We start from the raw sequence: 19,816 nt of genomic DNA on the forward strand, positions 1-19,816 counted from the left end.
GGTGAGAGGTTCCATTCTTCCAATGTTTCGGAGATACGCAGTGGTGTTACTCCTAGCATCTTAGTGTGAAGAGCCATAGGGTATGACGGACATCCTGTATCTACGTGTATTATCTCTGGTGCCACGAATTACGTGGTCCCATTTTTCAATACGACAATGCTCGTCCTCATTGGGACGTTTCTCTACGAACTACAGACATGATGTTGAGGCGCCTGCACGGTCAACAAGGTCCCTCCCAGGCCGCACGTCAACTACGTTCCATTATCAGCACCCAAACAATTACAACATTTGTGGAGCAGCTTGTCTCAGGAGAAGATATAACAGCTTTATGACACCTTTCCCAACCGAATCAGTCCATCTATGCAGGCTACAGGGTGTGGAGTTATACTGATAAGTGGGCTCATTCTGCCAAGTTCTTCGTAAATTTCACACGTTTTGTGATTATGAAATAACGCCACATGCCGTTACAGCCCTTATATATCGTTTCCTCCTCCACTTCCGGGTGCTCCATTTTGTCACAACGCGTGGAATCGAGTGTACAGTGGACAGAAATGTTTTGGTCGCAAATAGGCTAGAATTATTTACACGGAATGACTAAATGGCCTACGGCCTTTCCGCAGTGGTAACACCGGTTCACGTCAGATCACCGAAGTTATGCGCTGTCGGGCTGGGCTAGCACTTGGATGGGTGACCATCCGGTCTGCCGAGCGCTGTTGGCAAGCGGGATGCACTCAGTCCTTGTGAGGCAAACTGAGGAGCTACTTGATTGAGAAGTAGCGGCTTCAGTCTCGTAAACTGACATACGTCCGGGAGAGCGGTGTGCTGACCACATGCCCCTCTATATCCGTATCCAGTGATGCCTGTGGGCTGAGGATGACATGGCGACCGGTCGGTGCCGTTGGGCCTTCCAAGGCCTGTTCGGACGGAGTTTTTAGTTTAGAATGATTAAACGTCATGGGGAGGAGACACTAGATTTTGTACCGGGCGTCGGCTGCCGAAACACATGCTTTTGTCATCGTACAGCTCCAGTAGCAGTGAGTTCCTGGCACCTCACATTGAAAACTGACTCACAGTATACCGTCACTTGCTTCGTATGACTCTGGGGAGACGACTTGATGTCCTTTAGTCGCACACTTGTGGTCGTCCCATGCGGTGGTTTACGCATTTTGAAATAACGTCTCTGCTATACCGACGATCCACCCCAGGCCATTGCAATTTGAGACTTGTATTTTTGTGTCATGTGCATCACGCTGTGACCCATGCGTCTTTCATCGATTATCGTCTCACGCCCACAGTCAATTAACTCGCGACCTTTCATGCCCATTATATACTTGTCTGTAACAAGACTGCTCACATGTCGCACCTAGGAGCAACATTTGAGCGTCATATACGGTTTATCATCAACTGGGACAACCCTTCCCGGGACGTTCGGTCACCCAGTTTATATCCCATACTTCTACCCATCAGAAAAATTCTCTTCTGATGAACCCTGACCATCTGTCACTTTCGCTCGATACTTCTCAGTATCATAGATTCTTCTGACGTTTTGTATAATTCGACTTAGACTTTAATGCCTCTTTTAGGAACGGAATACTCTTTGATCTGTCAGGTTTTCACTATAGACCGATGGATTAAATTTTCTTTATAAATACACAGGAAAGCAGTTTGTCACTTCTCATGGAAATGCCAACAGAACTTGCCGACAGCTCCAGTGCGTCGTCCAACTACGCGTCACATAAGCAGCAAGATGTGTGGATTGATAGTTTCTTCTGCTATGGCTTTCATTAACCTCCGTTCACTTAATTGGTTTGTATCTGTCAAATCGTCAGCAGTAGTTATAGCTTTCATTATAAGGAGCTAGAAGAGAGTTCCTATTTTTGGGGGAACAATCCTGGTGTGGAGTAAACCGATACGACACTATCGACCGTAACCAAGACACCCGTCTCTCGCTGCGAGCCAGTTTCATCCTCTAGGACAACTCGTTTCGTAATAATTGATCTATGAAGGTGGCACAGAGATTAAGATACTTTCGAGAACATGGGAGTTCAGGTGCACGCCGGCCATTTACTTTGAGACTTTCCCTGATTCCTGTAAATGCATAAAATTCCAGTATAGTTCCGTTTCCGAGCTGTCCTCAACATCGGCCTGCTGCAGATTTCTGGAACATATTCTGATTTCAAATATAACAATTTCCTTGGTACAGAAAAGGCCGCAGTGGTAACACCGGTCTGCTGCACTCAGCATCGGTCGCGCGGGACTCAGTTTGCCGTTTTCTCACATGATATCCTGCCAAACGTGGATGAAGGGCAACAGCCACTTTCCATATTCTTAAATTTCAGAAAAGCGTTTGGTACGGTGCCCCACTGCAGTCTGTTAACGAAGGTACGGGAATAACGAATAGGTTCCCAGATATGTGAGTGGCTCGAAGACTTTTTAAGTAAAAGAATCCGATACGTTGACCTCGATGGGCGAGTATTCAGCAAAGACAATAGTACAGTCATAAGTGGCCCATGGGAGTCTGATACGACCGCTCTTGTTCGCAATATACGTTCATGTTCATAAATTAAGGATAATTGCAGAATGTAGTGCCACACAAGGTGGCACTACACAAAACTGGCATTAATAGCATAGGCACATAGGGAACACACACGAAACAGATCTGTAAGTCCACCGTATTGGTGATAAGTTGAGAAAACCGTCCCAAAACACATGTGCTATAAAACGCCACTGTTTCCTGCTCATGTACCCCGACATCAATATGGGATATGATCACCATGAACACACACACAGGCCACACAACTGGTTGGCATACTCTTTATCAGGTGGTCGAGCAGCTGCTGGGGTATAGCCTCCCATTGTTGCAACAGTGCCTGTCGGAGCTCCTGAAGTGTCACAGTGGTTTGAAGACGTGAGCGATACGTCGACAGAGAGCATCGCAGACGTGCTCGATGGGGCTTAGGTCTGGAGAACAGGCAGTCACTCCATTCGCCTGATATCTTCTGTTTCAAGGTACTCCTCCACGATGGCAGCTTGGTGGGGCCGTGTGATCATCCACCAGGAGGAAGGCGGGACCCACGGCACCCCTGAATAGGCGGACATACTGGTGCGAAATGACGTCGCGATGCACCTGACCTGTTACAGTTCCTCTGTCAAAGACATGCAGGGGTGTAAGTGCACCAATCATAATCCCACCCCACACCATCAAACCACGACCTTCATACAGGAGCCTTTAAAGGACATTAAGGGGTTGGTATCTGGTTCCTGGTTCACGCCGGATGAAAACCCGGCGAGAATCACTGTTCAGACTATACCTGGATTCTTCCGTGAATATAACCTGGGGCCCCTATTCCAATGAGCATATACTATGTTCTTGACACCAGGCTTTACGGGCTCTGCTGTGGCCAGGGGTCAGTGGAATGCTCCTTGCAGGTCTCTGGGCGAACAAACTATGTCTGTTCACTCATCTGTAGACTGTTTGTCTGGAGAGAACTGTTCCAGTGGCTGCGGTAAGCTCCCGAGCAAGGCTACCTGCAGTACTCCGTGGCCATCTGCGAGCACAGATGGTAGATATAGGTCTTTTTGTGGTGTTGTACACTGTGGACGTTCCGTACTACAGCACCTGGACACGTTTTCTGTCTGCTGGAATCGTTGCCATAATCGTGAGACCTCACTTTGTGGCACACGGAGGGCCCGTGCTACGACCTGCTGTGTTTGACCATCCTCCAGTCGCCCTACTATTCTACCCCTCATAACGTCCTCAATACGTGTTATTTGAGCCATTTTCAACACACAGTCACCATTAGCACGTCTGAAAACGTCTGCTCACTTACTCGCTGCACCGTACGCTGACATGCACCAACACACCACTGCGCATGTGGACTGCTGCCAGCGCCACCATGCGACGATCGCAGGTCGAATGCCCCGCATGGGCATACCCGAGGTGATTTAAACCCGCAAACCGCCCACCAGAGCGTTGTTTCACCATGTATCAGTATTATCCTTAATTTATGAGCATGAGTGTACGTAAGTGACCTGGCAGATAGGTTGAGCAGCAATCTGCTACTGTTTGCTGACGACGGTGTAGTATACGGGAAAGTATCTTCGTTGAGTGGCTGTTGGAGGATACATGATGACGTAGACACATTTGTGTGATGGACGGCATCATACTCTGAATATATAAAAAAAAGTGGTTCAATGCAGATGAGTCGGAAAAATAGTCCTGTACTTTTCGAATACAGTATGAGTCGTGTGCTGCTTGACACAGTCATGGCGGTGGAACACATAAACGTAACATTGCAAAGTGATCCCAAGTGGAACGAGCACATAAGTACGGTAGCAGGGAAGGGAAATTGACAGTTTCAGTTCATTGGAAGAATTCTAGGAAAGCGTAGCTCGTTTATGAATAGACCATGTATTGAACACTAGTACGGCCCATTCGTGAGTACTGCTCGAGTGTTTCGTATTCCCACCATGTCGGATTAAAGAAAGACTTCGAAACAATTCACAGGCTTGCTGCTATATTTGTTACCCACAGGTTCTAATGAAGCGCGGCTATTACGGAGATGCTTCGCGAAGTCAAGCGAAATCCCTGGCGGGAAGACAACGTTCTTTTCGAGAAACACTACTGAGGAAATTTACAGAACCGTCGTTTGCAGCTGACTGCAGAACGATTCTACTCCCGCCAACGCACATTTCGTGTAAAGGCAGCAAGGCCAAGATTAGAGAAATTAGAGCTCGTACGGATGCTTGTGGACAGTCGTTTTTCCTTCACTCCAATTGCGAGTGAAACAGGAAAGGACTCGACTAGTAGAAGTACGTGGTACCCTCCGCTATGGGGCATTCAGTGGCTTCCGGAGTGCCTGTGTAGATGACGATGTCGATGTAGACTCCATTGTTGACAGGACGTTGAACTCTAATCATCATCCTTTACAAGTTAGTTCCCCTCTATTGTTCAGAGGATCTCGTGCGCTAAATAAATAAACTATTACATTGACTGACTGCTCCGTCGGTTCTTTGTACAATATTTTATACATTATGAATGAAAACCCACATAACACTGGTGTGATATTCTACAATAAAATGGTTCAAATGGCTCTGAGCACTACGGGACTTAACTTCTGAGGTCATCAGCCCCCTAGAACTCAGAACTACTTAAACCTAACCAACCTAAGGACATCACACACATCCATGCCCGAGGCAGGATTCGAACTTGCGACCATAGCGGTCGCGCTGTTCCAGACTGTAGCGCCTAGAACCGCTCGGCCACTCCGGCCGGCATTCTACAATACTTATTATTTATTTCACTAACCTGTTTTTGGCTGTTACGCCATCATCATCTACAAAGATAAATATGTGGTGCAATGAAATTTGGTTGGACCAAAGATTTTAAACTAGTGCATCTACAGAATATTTCCGGTTCCAGAGATGAAAAATGTTCATGTGAGATTTAGGAATAAAATCAAAGGGATTATTTCAGTGTAAATGTGACGTAAGATATTTAATTAAGACAAAATATGTGACACATTAACTAATCGACTTCATACAAATTAAATCAGTTGTTCATAGAAGAAAATAAATTGAATAATAAACTTTGGTTACATGTTCCAAAAGGCGTGACTGAACAAAATAATCTTCTCTTTAATAGGTCTTAAATTACAGACAGATATACTAGTGAGATTAATGAGATTAAGCTGGTAAGCGAGGCAACTGTGATTTACAAAGTAGAATTTTTAATACAGCGAGAGAAATTAAGTGAAACAAAGGAAAATGAGGCATGTAAGAGGGGTAATTCACGTGGTCCGGGTGGGATTTTGTGTAGTACCTGTATTTAGAAGTGACGAGTAAGGGTACTGTGTCTGATCATTCAGTGCTAAGCCTGGGCTGATAGACGTATGAATATCTTATTTATTTGTTTGTAATGTACGCCCTATTAAAGACAAGATTATTTTGTTCAGTCACACTTTTGGAACATGTCACTGAAGTTTATTGTAAAATTTATTTTCTTTTATGAAGAATTGTTGTAACTTGTATATAGTCCATTAGTTAAAGTGTCACATATTTTATCTTAGTTAAATTATCTTATATCGCATTTACACTGAAATAATCCCTTTTGTTTTATTCCTAAATCTAACGTTAACATTTTTGGTCTCTGCAAACGGAGAGTCTCTGCAAATACAATAGTTTAAAATCTTTGATTCGCCAAAATTTCATTGCAGCGCATAGTTGTCTTTGTACCTGCTGTTTCTGAAATAAATAATAAATATTGTAGAATATTACACCAGTGTTGTGTGTGTTTGCATTCATAACAATTAAACTGTTTTACCAGTTTGATAACGTACTCAAATAACGTTGTGAAGACTTAGTTAGGATGTAATCGGTTTCCTTTAACAGTAACTGATGATAGCTACAACCAAGGTACATTAAGTTGGTGCCGAGAAATTAACTGATTGCTGCCAGATGCAAGTACAAGTAGACGAGTCACAGTTTCTCCCTCCGTCCCTCGCAACAAGGACAGGCTAATGTACCACGCCGGCTGCATACGTCCTAGCACGCCTCGTGCGCTAAGCACATTAGTGACGCTACGGCTACGCTGCGTGTGTGGAAAGAACTGACTCCAGGGGAGGGGTATAGCAGTCTCCAGTGCAATGGCCTCGGATTCGCTGTCTGACGACTTTCAACTCTGTGTTTTTTAACGAGTGTCTCCACCTGCTTAGGGCTAACAACTCTAGCGTTTTAGGTTATGAAAATCATCAGAAGCAAGAAGAATAAAAAATTTCAGAGCCTAGGAACGCTTCTTGAAGCACATTCATTTGTTCTTGAAACAGTTGATATCCCAGAAATGAATACTGTTTTATTTTTTTAACGTCATCTAAATCCATAACTTCGGAAGATGTTTCCCGTATCGATGCTGCTTTCTAAACTGCCACGCATTTTTTAAGTAAAAGAACATTATTTCCTAAATATTCCTTACAGAATGCAAATTAACGGAAGATTTCGTTCTGCCTGTCGCATAAAGTCGCTTCAATCCATTTCTTTACCCACCAAGGCTAAATTCTAAACATTCTGCGATGGTAATTACTTCCTTAATATGTTGTCAGCAGCTTGTTGATTGAAGAGTTTCCAATCTTGAGGGTAGATCAGTACAAATTGCTTCCTGTTAATGGGTAATGTGTGAAGGAACTTTGATACCTTGGTTCAAATGGCTCTGGGCACTATGCGACTTAACTTCTGAGGTCATCAGTCGCCTAGAACTTAGAACTAATTAAACCTAATTAACCTAAGGACATCACACACATCCATGCCCGAGGCAGGATTCGAACCTGGCTCCAAACAGTGGAGCCTAGAACCGCACGGCCACTCCGGCCGGCTTGATACCTTGAAAGCGAAAGAACGCACGTCGGGCAAAGTAAGGAGCACATAGAAAGAACTTTAGTATGACCAATGAGAGCATTACTGGTGGACAGTGGATGTGCACTAGTATATAACGTCGGCCTTAATTTGAGGGAGATATTTTTGTGAATGTACGTCTGGAGCACAGCATTGATCCGAGGATTGAAAAGGGTCAATTCTAAGGGAATGAAAATAATATGAACATAAAGCAATTATGAAAGAAAATTCTGAAATGCTATTTGTTGCCGGCCGCGGTGGTCTCGCGGTTCTAGGCGCGCAGTCCGGAACCGCGCGACTGCTACGGTCGCAGGTTCGAATCTTGCCTCGGGCATGGATGTGTGTGATGTCCTTAGGTTAGTTAGGTTTAAGTAGTTCTAAGTTCTAGGGGACTGATGACCACAGCTGTTAAGTCCCATAGTGCTCAGAGCCATTTGAACCATTTTTGAGCTATTTGTTGTAGCCTAGATCCCGTGGTTGCAAAGAAGAGTCGAGAAGAACCAAAACGAAACTGATAACAAGTAAAAATAATAATGGTAATAACAGTAGTGATATGATGATTTGAACCAGACTGGATGAGAATATACAGTTAGTGACAAGTGGAACCTCTTACCAGACCGGGACTCCCACTTTGATGTGCTGCATATGGCGACCAATCGCCTTGAGCTTTAAGCACGTTTGCAGGCCAGAGTCAAACTATTTTCACTGGTGTTTCCACCAATGAATTCCGAACACTACCATCAGTGCTTCTCGTGCGGGTGTCTGGTACCAACTTCAGTGTGGGAAGGAAGTCGGAAGTGAAACGAATGAATCGTTGAGATGAATATGGAGTGACATGAAATGTTCATTGCACTGCAGTTACAGCGTGCTTGAATGGTTAACACTATATCACTTCAAGTCAGTACGCGGTTTTTGTTTTATTTGGGTTCTAGGATTTGTGCCCTATTTGGACATCTAAATCATATGCTTACCTTGTGCACTTAATTGTACGGAGAAAATACATAAATGCATATTTATGGAACTAAAAGTTTAAGCTGTCATAATTTTTTCCACAAAACTTTTTTAACAAGTAGCATGATAAGTAAACTAAAATATTTCGTGATTTCAATTCACACTATTTCTTAAATTTAATCATAAGCAATACAGAGAAATGAAACATGAATCCTATTAGAAACCACAGTTTCCATACAATGTTACGGAAGTTAAGTCACTTAGTAAACGCAGATGTCTTTAGTAAGAAAAATAGAAGAAGCTGATTGAGGGAGGTGGTATCTCATATTCGTCAATGTCTACAAAATTTTCTATCTTTCACAGCCAAATACGGACATGAAAAGAAGACGTACTTTATCAGCTTCTGAGTCAGAATCACACTCACTTGCACGAGAACCGTAAATGTTGACTCTAATTAGATGTAGAGGAAACAGGCAAGATTAAAGTAGGACCGAATGATGGTAGAAATCTTGATGGGTCCAAATGAGACGTCGAAAATCATGGCCTTGTAGGAATTTGAGGTTGTAATGTCGCACAGTTTTTCATTTGTTTGGACACGTTCCACATCTCTTGCCATCGATGTTTTTCATGGCTCTGGGCCTCACGTAAGTAGTCTGTATACGACAATTTCAAACGGAGAACAGTTCCCATATAAGCGCCTTTATCCATTTCGCCCTCATGGATCCAATCGTTTCATATCAGTTAAGTTATTTCGAAAATGAAATACTCTACCGGAAAAAAATTAGTACACCCTTTTAAAGGTTTCCAGTTCACTCAACATTTATTGTTTCAACAGTGCATATGGGGTACACGAAATTATTACATTTACTGAACAACAGCACAAGCGTTTCTGAGGTACCAGGTACCGATCCATGCTAAAACACCCATATTAGTATGTGGTGTAGCTTCCAGGGGTGTCAATGCAGGCGCTGACTCTGGGCCACGCGGGGTAGCCGTGCGGTCTGGGGGCGTCTTGTCACGGTTCGCGCGGCTCCCCCCGTCGGAGGTTAGAGTCCTTCCTCAGGCATGGGCGTGTGTTGTCCTTAGCTTAAGTTAGTTTAGAATGCATTATGGGAACAGCAGTGATCAATAAAATTGTAAATAATTACTATTAAAAACAGTCTTGATCACAATTTATTTTATAAGGTGACCGGTTTCGACCACTGCTGTGGTCATCTTCAGACCATTGAGTGGAAACCCCTTTCTGTTGGAGAATTCTCCAACAGAAAGGGGTTTCCACTCAATGGTCTGAAGATGACCACAGCAGTGGTCGAAGCCGGTCACCTTATAAAATAAATTGTGATCAAGACTGTTTTTAATAGTAATTATTTAAGTTAGTTTAATTAGTGTGTAAGCCTAGGGATCGATAACCTCAGCAGTTTGGTCTCATAGCCCTTACCACAAACTGAATTGAATCGCTGGCTCTGGCATCCAGTCGATGTACAGATGGCGAATTCTGCCCTGGAACACGTTACGCCACGTCTGCTCGACCTGTTCACGTAGTTCTGTAAGAGTTGTTGGTTGAAGAGTCGCACAAGTCATTTCTCGTTCCAGCGTTTCCCACACGTGCTCGATTGGATCAAGTCCGGAGATGGTGCTGGCCAGAGAAGTAGCTAGACATCATGTAGAGCACGTTGAGTTTCACGGGAAGTGTGTGGGCAAGCATTACCTGTTGGAAAATTGCATCATCTTCCTGTTGCAAGATCAGCAAGATAACAGGTCTAACAACATCCTGCACCTACCGAGCACTGATTAGTGTCCCCTCCAGAAATACAAAGAGTGGACGACAGTTGTAGCTTGTTGCACCCCAGACCATAAGGCCTGGTGTGCGGCCAGTGTGTCTTGGACAAATGCACTCTACTAGGCAGCATTCACTGGGTCTACATCCTACTTGCAAACAACCATCATTTGCTTGCAACCAGAATCTGCTTTCATCGCTGGAGACCAAGGCGCGCCATTTCATCTTACAACTGATCCTCTGGTGGGACCAGTCGATCCGTGAACGTCAATGCTGTGGCGTGAGTGGAAGATGGACTAGAGGCGTACATGCCTGTAGTAATACCGCTAATATCGGTTCACAACAGTGCGTGTTGACATGTCTGTCCCCAGAAGCCCTCTTATCTCAGCTGTGGTAGCTGTGCGGTATAATACTGCTGCCCTTAATAACACAACGATCCTGGCGGACGTTTATGCTACATAGGCGTCCAGTACCTCGTCCACAGGTGCAAAAATATTCACGAGACCACTGATACTAGCACTGTAAGACGTCGTGGTCTCCTGACCTTCATTGCTTACATGTTCTGCCCTCACAGTCGTTTTCCGCACATTGGGATGCTTCATTCGAGCCCAGGCTCGATAGAATAGGGTCAGTGTTGTATGAATTCATGTAAACGATATGCAAATGACAAGTAAGTCGCAGGTGCGCACCGGGGTTGGAATACTCGAGGCTGGCGTCCACACACAATTCAAGACACGACGGTCACAAAAGCTTTTAGTTCAGGGAGGCAAACCGCATGCCAGGAGGCCGGGCCCTTCAGAGGACGAGTCAACCTATCTATGTCGGCCGGCGATCGCCCGTAGAGCAGACAGTGTTTGCCCGAGTGAAAGGAAGAACGACCCCATGTTTGGCTTAAAAGCAAATTCCGCTACATTGTGAGGGAGCGCCCAGCCTACGCATTCTTTACAAACATAGCACGCAGTTTCAGAGGTTTTCACAGGGAGACAGCAAACGCCAAACGCCAATGCTACAGATTTCCAGATTGGTCGCCTTAAATGAAACATCATTCTCCCGTTTTAGAAAAGCAACGCCGATTGGCAGACGATATTCCTGATGCCTTGAGCTGAAGGAGTAATGGAAGAGACTGAAAGATATACTCCTTCACGTCTGGCATGGAGAGGGGCCGTTCCGTTGTCGCTCTTGGAGCGAGAACACGTAACGAGAGCATGTGCGCTCGTATGTGTACTCAAAGAGCGAGGAACAAGTCTCTCCTCAGTACTTCACTGCGAGAGCACATCTGTCAAGAGCGAATCGGAGTGCAACTCTGTATTGAGTCCTTGCAATTAAGCTTTGTTCACTGTGTTGGCTGCCACACTTATTGTGCGGTGTGAACGGACAGAGTTATAGTTTAACGCCTGCAAGCGAATTATTGAGTGGCATTGCGGTGGACTGGTTATCTGACCGGTGTACCACGCCAATAGTTATACTAGAGGCGAATAGGAGTCCTTGACTTTATCAAGGCGTAGGGAGAGTTTGATTGGCGAAGGTCAATCCAGATAGAACGAGAGTTATCTTATTTGTCAGCAGCGAGCGGCACAGACAGCAGTCATCGCAGCTTACGGTATTGTGCGCTACAGCTCTTGCGAACCCCATATTTCCTCCACAACAGTACACTTCACTGCATTTCACACGCGACAGCCTCGACCGTACCTAGCAACATTCTAACAGATAATTATTCAAGTTGAGTAAGCGCGGCTCTCAGCCATTCTGACAAGTCAATAACAATCTTAAACTTTGTATAGAACTTTCATTACCGAATCCTATCCTTAAGAGGTAACTTCACATTACGAAAAGAACCCGGAAATAACTTGTTCAGTTCATAACTAAAAGTGCCATTGTGATTTCTCAAAATTTTTGCAAAATAAATAGTAATTTTCGTTAGTTTCATGTTTTTCTTACACTAACTAGCACTACTCCAGTACCCAAGTATCCCACTAGTTACGTAAGAAATTTTGTGAATTTTCGTGCCATTTCCTTACAGCGGACGACTCCAGAAGATATTTATTGATGAAAGTTTTTCAGGCATTTCTCTTTAGAACAATAGGAGCGTCTGTCTGACTTGTGTAGTAGTGTGGGGGTGGAAATTGCATCTTGCAGGAGCCACAGGGTAAAGGGTGCATCTCAGATTAATCCGTTGCGCAGAATGACAGAATAGCACCCGTTCCCTCACAGCATCGTTGAAGAACTGACGCAGCACGTCCAATTTGTGTGGCAATTATCCGAAATGACCATCCAGCCACTCGGAAGGCCACAATTTGACCCCTTTGAAACTCGCTCAGTTGGCTGCAGCAAGCACGAGTGCGTCATCGTGACATGACTGCTTGCTTGCTCCACACGTCTGGACCACATCGAGACTTTTGGCCGTGAGCGTTATCAATTAGAGGGTAGACACCTGTGACACTGTGGTAGCTATGCCACTACGCTATGTGTTGGCGGACGACGTTGAAACCATTATCAGAACATCTGCTATTCCCCAGATGACATATTCCCTCATCGGATCAAAATCGACGTCGTCTTTACACGTGTACTAATTTTTTTTTTTCCGGCAGTGTATATTTATAGCACTAGTGCCACGTTGATGTATCTGTGCTTGCTAACTTCTCGCTTCTTGGAACACTGCCATGTATCAGTTATTCTTGTGTCTTCTTCTCACAATATCAAGACATGCACCACTTTAAGGCATTACGGTCGGGACTAGTGGTCTAGCGGCAAAGCGCGAGAGATCGCGGGATCGAATAGCGGTCGAACACGGACATATTTCAGTCTGCCTTTCACCCAGCCTTCACCTCATATGAAGGTTCGCCATCAGTGAGCGTGGTTCGGATTCTATGTTAAGTTGATCACTTTCTCCTGGGTGGATAACTGGGGTAGGTTAGGGACAAGCAAGTCGCCGAAGAGGCGTTCAATAGAAAGACTTGCAGTCGGCAGTTGAGGTATATAGTTCTTATTAGTATGGCTTTACGCCCTGTACGGGCTGCAGTTAGACGACGCAAAAGCCATATTTACGATAGCTGACGACATTAGACCGCATTGGACGCCGTTAGTTTCCTCTAGACGTCGGGAAAAAATCGTAATTTCTCACGCAACGTTTGCGGCTAGCAGAAAGTGACTAATTTCAACATGCCTCTACGATTCTTTATCAACACAACGAAAATATGAGACCATAAAGTTATGTAGTTCTAATTATTTGCATGTCCCATCTTGCTCTGGGTGCTTTTGTATCCCTATCATGTTCTTTTGTTTGTGGGCTGACGCAGTTACCGTTGACAAAGTTTTACTCTATATTTTTAGTCCTATGATTGCTGCTTTCATACCTACAGCACCGCGTCGATTCACACATGCTATTCTTTCTCTTGTATATTCTGCGCCGTGAGTATGAAGCTGTGTAAAATCTCAGTCACGAAGGATACGACCAATTAGTCGAGAATTTAGACGCCTACACTGCAAATGTGAAGACACTTCTGCGATTCCCTAGCTGGAAGCGACAACCTAATTGATGCTTCTAATCAGCCGTCGTCGTCTTATATATAAGTTATTAGAAATATGCTAGTCGTCCTCACAAAGTTTATGACGGTCGTTCCCCTCGTCGGCCTAGGTCTCTACTTCATTTCGGGCTGTGGTTCAGGGTTTTCTTGGATAGTTGTTACACGCTGCCTACTCTTTGTATTCAGTTATGTGTATGAACACTGAACTAATCTCGAACATCTTCATTCTTTATTAAACTTCTCATTGTGCAGTCATTTTCTCTTTTCAAGAATCTCATCTCTGCTGTTTGTATTTTGCTGTCATCTTCCTTTTTATTTATGCGACTCTCGCTACCATACAACAATAACAGCATCGCCATAGTTTTACAAAATATAATATTTGTATCTCTTCGGCTGACTGACTGATTTGGGAGAGGGGACCAAACTGCTAGGCCGTCGGTCCCATCAGATTAGGGAAGGGTGGGGAAGAAAGCCGGCCGTGCTCTTTCAAAGGAATCATCCCGGCATTTGCCTCAAGCGATTTAGGGAAATCATGAAAACCCAAATCAAGATGGTCGGAAGCAGGTTTGAACCGTCGTTCTCCCGAATGTGAGTGCAGTGTGCTAACCACCGCGCCACGTCGCTCGATCGTATCTTTTCGGCTTTAGAATTGAGTGTTCTCATTGTTCCACATAATACGTAGTTTCTTTTTTCTTTTTTTTTTTACCAATGTGAATGCAAACAATTTGGTTCCTTTCCCAGGGATACTAGTTCCTGTGAAGTAATGAGCTTCAAAATTACATTGACAGCAGAGGACAGATCACAAAAATTATGTAAATATCGTAGGTTTCCGACCGAACGTGGTCCCCGAAACGGTAAAGCGTTTCTGAGTTTCTGGGAAAGTGGCAGCAAAAAATGATGGAAATTTCACAGAAACATGACACGTTTTGGACGACCTCATGCGGTCGGAACCCAGAAAAATTTACATCATTTCATCTGCCTGGAAAGTTAGCGTTACCATATTGATCAATTTACTCTCATAAATGTCAGCGGGTTCGTTCGGTCTGTCTGCGACTATAACGATTTGTGTTTTCTATAGTTTCTACAAACCACAAGAACAAACTCGAAAGCTGATACTTTCCACGGAACTTTGTCACAATATCTACATCTACACCTACATCCACATGATTACTCTCTAATTCACATTTAAGTGCTTCGCAGAGGGTTCATCGAACCACAATCATACTATCTCTCTACCATTCCACTCCCGAACAGCGCGCGGGAAAAACGAACACCTAAACCTTTCTGCTCGAGCTCTGATTTCTCTTATTTTATTTTGATGATCATTCCTACCTATGTAGGTTGGGCTCAACAAAATATTTTCGCATTCGGAAGAGAAAGTTCGTGACTGAAATTTCGTAAATACACTCCTGGAAATGGAAAAAAGAACACATTGACACCAGTGTGTCAGACCCACCATACTTGCTCCGGACACTGCGAGAGGGCTGTACAAGCAATGATCACACGCACGGCACAGCGGACACACCAGGAACCGTGGTGTTGGCCGTCGAATGGCGCTAGCTGCGCAGCATTTGTGCACCGCCGCCGTCAGTGTCAGCCAGTTTGCCGTGGCGTACGGAGCTCCATCGCAGTCTTTAACACTGGTAGCATGCCGCGACAGCGTGGACGTGAACCGTATGTGCAGTTGACGAACTTTGAGCGAGGGCGTATAGTGGGCATGCGGGAGGCCGGATGGACGTACCGCCGAATTGCTCAACACGTGGGGCGTGAGGTCTCCACAGTACATCGATGTTGTCGCCAGTGGTCGGCGGAAGGTGCACGTGCCCGTCGACCTGGGACCGGACCGCAGCGACGCACGGATGCACGCCAAGACCGTAGGATCCTACGCAGTGCCGTAGGGGACCGCACCGCCACTTCCCAGCAAATTAGGGACACTGTTGCTCCTGGGGTATCGGCGAGGACCATTCGCAACCGTCTCCATGAAGCTGAGCTACGGTCCCGCACACCGTTTGGCCGTATTCCGCTCACGCCCCAACATCGTGCAGCCCGCCTCCAGTGGTGTCGCGACAGGCGTGAATGGAGGGACGAATGGAGACGTGTCGTCTTCAGCGATGAGAGTCGCTTCTGCCTTGGTGCCAATGATGGTCGTATGCTTGTTTGGCGCCGTGCAGGTGAGCGCCACAATCAGGACTGCATACGACCGAGGCACACAGGGCCAACACCCGGCATCATGGTGTGGGGAGCGATCTCCTACACTGGCCGTACACCACTGGTGATCGTCGAGGGGACACTGAATAGCGCGGGACATCCAAACCGTCATCGAACCCATCGTTCTACCATTCCTAGACCGGCAAGGGAACTTGCTGTTCCAACAGGACAATGCACGTCCGCATGTATCCCGTGCCACCCAACGTGCTCTAGAAGGTGTAAGTCAACTACCCTGGCCAGCAAGATCTCCGGATCTGTCCCCCATTGAGCATGTTTGGGACTGGATGAAGCGTCGTCTCACGCAGTCTGCACGTCCAGCACGAACGCTGGTCCAACTGAGGCGCCAGGTGGAAATGGCATGGCAAGCCGTTCCACAGGACTACATCCAGCATCTCTACGATCGTCTCCATGGGAGAATAGCAGCCTGCATTGCTGCCAAAGGTGGATATACACTGTACTAGTGCCGACATTGTGCATGCTCTGTTGCCTGTGTCTATGTGCCTGTGGTTCTGTCAGTGTGATCATGTGATGTATCTGACCCCAGGAATGTGTCAATAAAGTTTCCCCTTCCTGGGACAATGAATTGACGGTGTTCTTATTTCAATTTCCAGGAGTGTAGATCTCGCCGCGACGAAAAACGTCTTTGCTTTAATGACTTCCACCCCAACTCGCGTATCATATCTGCCACACTCTCTCCCCTATTACGTGATAATACAAAACGAGCTGCCCTTTTTTGCACCCTTTCGATGTCCTCCGTCAATCCCACCTCGTGAGGATCTCACACCGCGCACCAATATTCTGACAGAGGACGAACGAGTGTAGTGTAAGCTGTCTCTTTAGTGGACTTGTTGCATCTTCTAAGTGTCCTGGCAATGAAACGCAACCTTTGGCTCGCCTTCCCCACAATATTTTCTAGTGATCTTTCCAACTGAAGTTGTTCGTAATTTTAACACCCAGGTACTTAGTTGAATTGACAGCCTTTAGAATTGTACTATTTATCGAGTAATCGAATTCCAACGGATTTCTTTTGGAACTCATGTGGATCACCTCACATTTATCGTTATTTAGCGTCAACTGCCACCTGCCACACCATACAGCAATCTTTTCTAAATCGCTTTGCAACTGATACTGGCCTTCGGATGACCTTACTAGACGGTAAATTACAGCATCATCTGCGAACAACCTAAGAGAACTGCTCAGATTGTCACCCAGGTCATTTATATAGATCAGGAACAGCAGACGCCCCAGGACGCCTCCCTGGGGAACACCTGATATCACTTCAGTTTTACTCGATGATTTGCCGTCTATTACTACGAACTGCGACCTTCCTGACAGGAACTCACGAATCCAGTCGCACAACTGAGACGATACCCCTTAGGCCCGCAGCTTGATTAAAAGTCGTTTGTGAGGAACGGTGTCAAAAGCTTTCCGGAAATCTAGAAATACGGAATCAACTTGTGATCCCCTGTCGATAGCGGCCATTACTTCGTGCGAATAAAGAGCTAGCTACGTTGCACAAGAACGATGTTTTCTGAAACCATATTGATTACGCATCAATAGATCGTTCCCTTCGAGGTGATTCATAATGTTTGAATACAGTATGTGCTCCAAAACCTTACTGCAAACCGACGTCAATGATATAGGTCTGTAGTTCGATGAATTACTCCTACTACCCTTCTTAAACACTGGTGCGACCTCCGCAATTTTTCAATCTGTAGGTACAGATCTATCGGTGAGCGAGCGGTTGTATATGATTGCTAAGTAGGGAGCTATTGTATCAGCGTAATCTGAAAGGAACCTAATCGGTATACAATCTGGACCTGAAGACTTGCTCGTATCAAGCGATTTGAGTTGCTTCGCAGCCCCTAACGTATCTACTTCTAAGAAACTCATGCTAGCAGCTGTTCGTGTTTCAAATTCTGAAATATTCCATTCGTCTTCCCTGGTGAAGGAATTTCGGAAAACTGCGTTCAATAACTCCGCTTTAGCGGCCCAGTCGTCGGTAACAGTACCATCGGCACTGCGCAGCGAAGGTATTGACTGCGCCTTACCGCTTATGTACTTTACATACGACCAGAATTTCTTCGGATTTTCTACCAAATTTCGAGACAATGTTTCGTTGTGGAATCTATTAAAGGCATCTCGCATTGAAGTCCGTGCCAAAGTCGCGCGTCTGTAAATTTTAACCAATCTTCGGGATTTCGCGTTCTTCTGAACTTTGCATGCTTTTTCCGTTGCCGTTCTCTATTCGTCGAAAAATAACCTCTGTATTGATGGATGATAGAGTTGCCTTAGAGACTGAAAAACTGCTAAATATTAGATATGTGAAGTATAAGAAAAAAAGAGAATCGGTACTGATGTTTCGTGATGTAGATAGCACGCAGCTTTTCAAAGCAATGAGGATACAACAACAAAACTTTCTTCAACAAAGGAAATCGATAATGTCCAAAGTCGATCTGATATAAAGGAAACTGTATTTAATAATGTGCGTTTGAAACAGAATACTACCGTAGTCTACTGTCCCGAGACTGGATTGGTTCAGTTCTGCACGCTAGCCTGTCCTGAACATCTCTTTTCATGTATAACTCCTGCAACCCCCATCCATTCGAGCCTGCTCACCGTTTTAAGTGTTTGGTTTTAATCTACAATTTTTACTTTCTACATTTCCTTTTGTTCCTGAAATTAACTATTCCTTCCGCTTTAACAGTGACATATGTTCTAGGGTGAGGTTCACCTTTAGCAAAGCACAATTTGGTTTTTTGTCCCAGACATGATTAACTGCAGTTGTAGCATCATCAGTGGGTTTTTTATTTTATGGTTTCTTATCACATGGTTTGGTTTTCCTGCTGGTAAACAATGACAGTGACAACTCAATAGACAGAACTTGACAGTGATAAAGATAGTCCGCACTCGTGGTCGTGCGGTAGCGTTCTCGCTTCCCACACCCGGGTTCGGTTCCCGGCGGGGTCGGGGATTTTCTCTGCCTCGTGATGGCTGGGTGTTGTGTGATGTCCTTATGTTAGTTAGGTTTAGGTGGTTCTAAGTTCTAGGGGACTGATGACCGTAGATGTTAAGTCCCATAGTGCTCAGAGCCATTTGAACCATTTTTTTATGAAGATAACGAAAAAAGAAAACATGGCAAACTGTGAAGAAGATGACAGTGTAAAAACGTAATACAGCAGGAAAACCACACCATGTGGTAAGAAGCCATAAAATAAAATATCCACTGATGATGCTGCAACTGCAGTGAAAATTGTTTGGGACAAAAAAAAAAATTGTGTTTTGCTAGAGGTTTCAGAAAATATTTCTTAACACTCAATGTTAACCAATTTCTCTTTTCGGAAAAGCTTTTCTTGCTATTACCCGTCGCCACTTTATACCCTTTGTACTTCGGCTGCCCACAGTGATACGTGCAGATCTAATCATACGGGACAAAAAATTAGTCAGCCTCAAGAAACATCACCCTAACGTTGTGTAACCAGGATCCGTCCTAGATAATGACCTCGATTCGGCAAAAAAGATGGTCCAGAAATTTCTTCATATATGCCACGTCGACCTGAAGCAACTTGTTGATTATATACCATATAGATATGTTTTTCAAATCAGACGCCTATTCGCGCAGTCCTATGAACATGGTAGTTGTCGCCGGCCGGTGTGGACGAGCGGTTCTAGGCGTTACAGTCTGGAGCCGAGCGACCGCTACGGTCGCAAGTTCGAATCCTCCCTCGGGCATGGATGTGTGTGATGTCCTTAGGTTAGTTAGGTTTAAGTAGTTCTAAGTTCTAGGGGACTAATGACCTCAAAAGTTAAGTCCCATAGTGCTCAGAGCCAATTGAACCATTTGAACCATGGTAGTTGTCACCTCGGAAGACGGAAGAATACAAAGGAGATATGCGAAGACGTAGAAGAAAGGGAAACACTTGGTTGCAAAGAATGCTCAAATAACATCGTAGTTCATTTTCATGGAAAC

The 19,816-nt window shown here is 44.9% G+C and overlaps 1 pseudogene; it reads left to right on the plus strand.

Moving 5' to 3' along the window:
• The first annotated feature begins 601 nt into the window (after nt 1–601).
• On the plus strand, nt 602–719 carry LOC124608616 (annotated as a pseudogene).
• Nucleotides 720–19,816: the final 19,097 nt, after the last annotated feature.

The sequence above is a fragment of the Schistocerca americana genome, chromosome 3 (genome assembly GCF_021461395.2).
Source record: "Schistocerca americana isolate TAMUIC-IGC-003095 chromosome 3, iqSchAmer2.1, whole genome shotgun sequence".
NCBI lineage: Eukaryota > Metazoa > Arthropoda > Insecta > Orthoptera > Acrididae > Schistocerca > Schistocerca americana.